This window comes from Pteropus vampyrus, unplaced genomic scaffold (assembly GCF_000151845.1).
Source record: "Pteropus vampyrus isolate Shadow unplaced genomic scaffold, Pvam_2.0 Scaffold204, whole genome shotgun sequence".
Taxonomy (NCBI): Eukaryota; Metazoa; Chordata; class Mammalia; order Chiroptera; family Pteropodidae; genus Pteropus; species Pteropus vampyrus.
The window spans coordinates 190,944-198,235 of NW_011888985.1; positions in this window are offsets into that span (position 1 = coordinate 190,944).

Consider the following 7,292-nt stretch of genomic DNA (forward strand, 5'->3'; position numbering starts at 1 on the left):
CTTGAACAAGACAGAAAGGTACTTCTCTCTCGCTTAGTGAAATCTCCAGCTGGGCTATCCTAGGGGACTCGTGACTCCATAAACGTGGACCCCTTCACATTCCCACGTGAGTGCAGTTGTCGGGGTCGGATGGGAATGCACGCAGGCAGCAGCGGGGGGAAGCCCGAGCAAGGAGAGGGACCCATCTGCTCTCTTGTCGCGAGGTCTTCCAGAAGCTGCCACGTAACACCTCCAACTGCACGTCAGCAGAGTAGCCACACTGAACAGCAAGGGGGTCTTCATTCGGGGCACCCAGCTGAGCACGCGTATCAACAGCCACCTGAACTTAACTGGCATTTCTCATCTGCCACATGCATCTCTAAGCATTTTCCCATGTGTCCCTCACTGAATGCTCCCTACGGCCCCGTTTTGTGGCGATTACTACCCCCTTTCCCCGCTGAGGACACCGAGGCACACAGAAGTCAAGCCACTTGCCCAGACTCACAAAGTCCAGCCTCGGGAGGCTGGCTCCTGAGGGGTTCCCATCACCCTAGGATCACGGCCCCACCTGAAGGAAGCAGAATGGGGTTGGGGAGACGCGTCCCCTAAGAAAGGTGCTCCACGAACCCAAGGACCTTTCACAGGCAGGCCAGCAACGACGGGCACAGCAGGGCCACACGGTGTGGCCTTGAGCACAGGACCGCTCGACCGGCAGTGCCCAGCAAGGCCGCCTGCTCTCCCTCCACCCAGCCTCTCCTGGGCTGCGTCCCACAGCCTGGCTGGCCACGGTCAGCCACTCCATCGCCCCTCGGGGCTCCGTGCGTGGGTTTTTCAGTTTAACTCTCCTAAAGTAACCTTTCCAAGTCTCGAGGCACCCTTCCACTGCCCCCAGGATGTGACGGCATTAATCCTCAGGTTGGCTATTTATACATTAGAACGAAAACAGAGCGGCTCCTTGGCGTGTTTATTTGTAGGAGCAGTGAACTCGGATGACGTCGGCCCCCCTCCGGTGAATTTTTCCTTGAGCGTCGCCCTGGTAGCCAGGCATTGCCGACGCATTTGCATTTGAGGGAGGTAGACTGCAGGCCCTGTCAAAATATTTTTTGACAGGCCAAAGACGCGTTTCATGACACGGTTCTCAGTTAGCTGAGAACATGCTCGCAATATGTTTCCACAATCTGCCCATCTCTCAGAGGCAGGCTCTTTGTTCTGATGGGGCTCTGCGCGGGCTGTCACTCGGGTTCATGCATTATGCAGACGCGCCACCGAGCCGGGGCGGGCACAGGCCTCCGTTCCAATAATTAGGAGGAGGAACCGGAAAGGAGGCGGCGGAGCTAAGCGCCCTGGGACGAGGGATGCGTGAGCCTCCACCGGGGCCGGCGGTGAGCCAGACGGAGCAGACAACGGTTAACAAGCGTAATTACTCACTGTGAAAGCTGAGGGACAACACACCTCGCTAAGCCCACAGACCCGGCCCGAATTCTTTATCAAATTCAGAGTCCGCATAACATGGATGTGCAGTATCGTCGCGTGTGAAGGGAAAGGCTTATGCCATAGGCTGCAAAGCGTGCTCACAAACATCTTTAAAAAAATAATGTACAGAAAAATGCTTAGGAGAAATTACACCAAAACATTAAGGATGCATACGTATGACAGGACTCTGGGTACTCAAAAAATAACTTTTCTTCCAATGTGTGTTTTACTCGGCACAAAATCTCTCTACAGTTCTCTGCTTTCAAGTTTCATATTCATGTGTTACTTTCCCAATTGAAACAAATGCAATGCAATCAAACAGGCCACGCAGAGCGATGGAACACTTAATATTGGCTTCAGAAGATCATTGTGATTAATGAGGTGTCATTACAATCCCCCAGGTGATGGTCATTTCCTGCCTTCCGTGAAGTCTACTCACGTCGGGCCCTCGGCAGCAGTCCCTGCTCTGGACACCTGGGCCCCACGCCTAGAGACGCTCCTCCTGTGTGTCTGTCCTGTTCTCCTTCGCAAGGTCTAGGCTGTCTGGCTGCAGCCATGGCACCCCAACTGGCCGCATCCCTCCTCGCTCCCCAAGTCTGACCGCGCCGGACCTCACTTGGCAGACCCGCAGGGGCTCACCCATCCTTCCGGCCCATCCTGGTCCATCTTCCCTCAGAGGCCCTGTGTTCTGGAGCCTCTGGGCACAGCCACTTGCTCACCGCTCTGCCCAGGCCACGCCCCCAGGCTTCCGCTCTGCCAAAGGGAGCCTCTTTCCAGCCCCAGCCCGCGCCCTGGGTGCTCCCTGCGCGGTGTCACTGCACGCCGGGCGCAGCGCATGGCGCTGGTCTGGCCACTTGTCCTGTGCTCCATCAGCAGCTTCGCCACGGGTGCCACAGGTGAGGCTGCGGGAAGGGCCCCTGCCCTGCTTCTCTTCTTTGAAAGGATCAGAGGTGACTCTCAGTGAGGACCTGAGCGTGGGCACCGGGCCGGTCGGCTTCCCTCCACCCTCCAGTGACGCCCTCCCTGCCCCAGATCCCTGCACCTGACTCTCCGGCATCCAGCACTCCCCGCTCCGGCGAGTCACAGACCCCACGCAGCGAGCGAGGCGGGCCGGGCCGTCTTCCCCTGTCCTTCGGTCGAGGACGTAAGGCGCTCACTCCGCTCACCTTCTCCCTCCTTGTCCAGCGAGCGTGACAGTCCTTTCCCAAGTTCACAGGACCGCTGACCCTCTTCCTCCCTCCCGTCAAGGGGATTCTGGGACACGCTAAACTAGCTCTGACCTCATCCTCTTCTTCCCTTGGCCAGGAGTCAAAATAACCCCGAGCCACTGAGAAAAATGCAAACAAACAAACAAAGAAACAAACGAACGAAATCCACTCCGTTCTCAGCAGTGAGGGTGAGCCCCAACATTACGTCGTCTCAAATAAGAAGGCTGCAATGGTGGCTGAAGGTCCGGTTTGGGACAGAACATTTTACCGCGACTACCCCGGAACTAACAGTGGGTGCGACCACTGCCCCAAAATGACAACAGAACTGGACTTGGAACCACCATGGCCAGCGCCTGAGGCTACAGAGACCTGTACCCACAACCGAGGAACCCCGACAGCCCCCCGGCCGCTGTGCAGTCGGCAGAATGACTCTGCTCCCTCTGCGAGAAAGATGGACCGTTTTTCTTAAGAGGACCCGCAGCATCGAATCAAACAATAACCAACCACATGATTTCTGACTTTTCAACTTACACAGTCTAGTTTGAATGCTTCGTAAGAATACGGAAACTCAGTGTACTTACATGCTGGTTTGACCCAGGACTACTGGTCTGAAACATTAAACCTATCAGGACCTATCAGAACACAGGTCAACGAACTGTGGCCAGTGGGCCATGTCCAGCCCAACGTGTACTTTTGTAAATAGAGTTTTACTGCAACACGGCCGTGCCCGTTTGTCGGTGTATTCATTTGACACCACGACAGCAGCTGAGAGGCTGTGACAGGGCGGTACAGCCCACGGAGCCTGAAATATTCACTATCTGGCCCGTTCCGGAAGGTGCTCGCTGATGTCCGCACTGGAACTTCTTACTTCAGCTACCTTTTACTTCAAGTTACTTCTTTTTAAACAACTTTACAACACAGAAGCAACCGAAGTGTCCTACAAAAGATGACTGGCTAAAGAAACTGTGGGACATATATACAACGGAATATTACTCAGCCATAAGAAGAGATGGAATACTGCCCTTTGCGACAACATGGATGGACCTCGAGATAATCATGCTAAGCGAAATAAGCCAGGCAGAAAATGTTGAAAATCGCATATCACTTATATGTGGGATATAAACCTAAAAGCAACAAATGAACAGGACAAACAGAGACTCATGTTTGTCATAGATGTGGACAATAGACCAGAAGTTAAGGGGTGGGGGGAGGTAGATGGAGTAAAGGGGGTCAAATATTGGTGACAGAAAGAAATCTAACTACGGAAGGTGAACACATAGTGTAAATATACATACATACATACATACATACATATATATATATACATGCATATGCAGTTTACTGTGAAAAAAACACATAGGAAAAGATTGTCAATTTCATTTCAGTAAAAATAACTTTACACAAGTAATATGTGTTCATTGAGAAAAATAATATATATTTAAGAAAAAAATTTAAAGAATCGCTCTTAAACCCCACCGTGGGTACCACTTACATCCTGGTGTGACCTCCCAGGCTCCTCCGTGCACACGCCCGGTGGCGTCAACGTGCGTGACATGCCCGCCACGCGTGGGCCCACCCAACAGACATACCAGGGAGCGAGTGGTCAGTTACTTCCGTGCAGTACAGAAACACACTCGGTCACATTTCTCCATCGTCCACTCATGAGATAGAGCACTGAACACCTGCGCGTCCTTTCCCCAAACACCTCTGCCTACGTCCTGCCTTCCCGTACCCTGCTCCACGTGCAGCGTCTGACCGACCGTGGGAACATTTGTAAGGCTTCGGTCACATGGTGTCACGCTGCCTCCCAGATGGAATGCTCAGTGTATGCGCCTACCAACAGCGTGCGACAACGCCCCTGATTCCTTTAATCTTCTGTTAGAAACTTCATGATGCCACATAGAACGTCCCAGCTGAAACTGCGAACGACTCGTCTTGTCTTTCGGATCCCACGTGTTACCTCCAGCATAACTCGTCACAGCCAGCTCCGTGCCGGAGGAGTCGAGCAAGGCACCTTCTTGACGCGCTTCCCTTAGTTATGCTGCCGGCTTTCACTGGCCCTTCACGCTGAAGTTTATGGAGAATGACACTGGTGAACCAAAAAGTTCGTGACTCGCTTTACTGCAAGATGTGCTTTATTTTGGGGGGTGGGGGGGGTAGGCCACACGTCTGCCGGTACCCAAACTCAAAGTGACGGGCGTCGCTGTTGACTCCCTCAGTCACGCCCCCCGCCTCGGGTGCAGGGAGCGTGGGTCCCTGCCCACCTAAACCTGTGCCCCCTTCCTTGAAGCAATGCTGGCTGGCAGAGAGACTAGAAACGTCACAATCTACTTCCTGCAGTGATTGTCCAGTGAGAGTGTGTGTGTGTGTGTGTGTGTGTGCGCGCGCGCGCGCGCGCGCAAGAAGCAACGTGTGCATTCCCTGACTCACAGCGTAAGGGGTTTGGAGTACATGAGTTAGTGTCAAGGGCAGAGCGGAGCCCCAATAAGTGCTAAACAAACATTCAGCATCACGGTCCAAGCAGCCCACACCTGCCTGAGTGGCCGCCGAACTGCCTGCTTCTGTCCTGGCCGGAGCGGCCAGTTTAGTAACTGTGGTTTTCAAGGGGTCAAGCTTGACTTCGCTTAGTCCACAAACAGGAAGAACCGGACCATGGGGGCTGAGTTAAAGAAAGTCCGGCAATGTGCTTGTGCAGGTGACAGGACAGCGTGTGTGCGCGTGCAGGTGACAGGACGGCGCGCAACCCGCCGCCAGGTGGGCTCGGCAGGCCGGGTGCACTAGACGCCAGACCCCGGACTGGCCGTGGGCTGGACGAGACCACGGATTCGCTCCTTCCAGGCCCCGCCCACGGCCAGCTGAAGCCACGGTGACCTCCCCGGCGGGAGAGGCTGCGGGCCCAGCGCGGGCAGACGCCCGCCGCCCCCGGGAAGCAGGAATGGGAGGCTCCTTTCTCAAAGCTGGGACGAGTGGAACCAGAAGACCCGCTTTCCACCTACCTGAGCTACTTCAAATCCGATTGTGTGTAGGCAAAATTTTTAAAAAGACGAGCGAAACAAACCGAGACCGTTTCGCCACCGCTTTACTGCAAGATGTGCTTTATTTTGGGGGGTGGGGGGGGTAGGCCACACGTCTGCCGGTACCCAAACTCAAAGTGACGGGCGTCGCTGTTGACTCCCTCAGTCACGCCCCCCGCCTCGGGTGCAGGGAGCGTGGGTCCCTGCCCACCTAAACCTGTGCCCCCTTCCTTGAAGCAATGCTGGCTGGCAGAGAGACTAGAAACGTCACAATCTACTTCCTGCAGTGATTGTCCAGTGAGAGTGTGTGTGTGTGTGTGTGTGCGCGCGCGCGCGCGCGCGCAAGAAGCAACGTGTGCATTCCCTGACTCACAGCGTAAGGGGTTTGGAGTACATGAGTTAGTGTCAAGGGCGGAGCGGAGCCCCGATAAGTGCTAAACAAACATTCGGCATCACGGTCCAAGCAGCCCACACCTGCCTGAGTGGCCGCCGAACTGCCTGCTTCTGTCCTGGCCAGAGCGGCCAGTTTAGTTACTGCGGTTTTCAAGGGGTCAAGCTTGACTTCGCTTGGTCCACAAACAGGAAGAACCGGACCACGGGGGCTGAGTTAAAGAAAGTCCGGCGGTGCGCGCGTGCAGGTGACAGGACAGCATGTGTGTGCGCGTGCGCAGGTGACAGGACAGCGCGCGACCCGCCGCCAGGTGGGCTCGGCAGGCCGGGTGCACTAGACGCCAGACCCCGGACCGGCCGTGGGCTGGACAAGACCACGGATTCGCTCCTTCCAGGCCCCGCCCACGGCCAGCTGAAGCCACGGTGACCTCCCCGGCGGGAGAGGCTGCGGGCCCAGCGCGGGCAGACGCCCGCCGCCCCCGGGAAGCAGGAATGGGAAGCTCCTTTCTCAAAGCTGGGACGAGTGGAACCAGAAGAGCCGCTTTCCACCTGAGCTACTTCAAATCCGATTGTGTGTAGGCAAAATTTTTAAAAAGACGAGCGAAACGAACCGAGACCGTTTCGCCACCGGGGCCGGCGCTCTGCCTACGCGGAACCTGTGCCCCGCCACTGAGGGACGGTGCGGCAGCTCCAGGCTGGACCGGCCTCCGCGCGGCCAGCGGCACGCTGACCACTCGCTGGCGGTGCGTACTTTAAGTGCCGCCTCGTCCGCTGCAAGAAAACGCGCAGTCTGGAAGAGAGGCCGTGTCCACAAAGCGGCCACTGTCCCCAGTCCCCCACCAAGCACCCGAAGCCGGGGCAGCGCTGCGGCTCCCGGGGTAACAAGCCCCGGGCTCCCCCACTGCGCCGGGAGCACCTCGAAAGTAACCGCTGTGGCCCCTACACCTGCACGAACCAGACGTGCACCCACGCACAGGGTCAAATGGGCCTGTCCAGGGAATGGCCCGCCCTCAGGTCTGACGTCACAGGGGAGAAGCCGCCGGAGGCATGAAGGGCAGGGGCCCTCGGGGTCCAGGGAGGCGGCGCCGATGGAAAAGGGGAGCAGAACTTGTGCGCATCCGCGGGACGGGATTCACACAGCCCCACAACACGCGTACCTGTGATCAGGGGCGCGAACCGCGCAAACGCCGACTTCCTCAAAGTCAGGCCGGTCATGAAATGGTCGTTA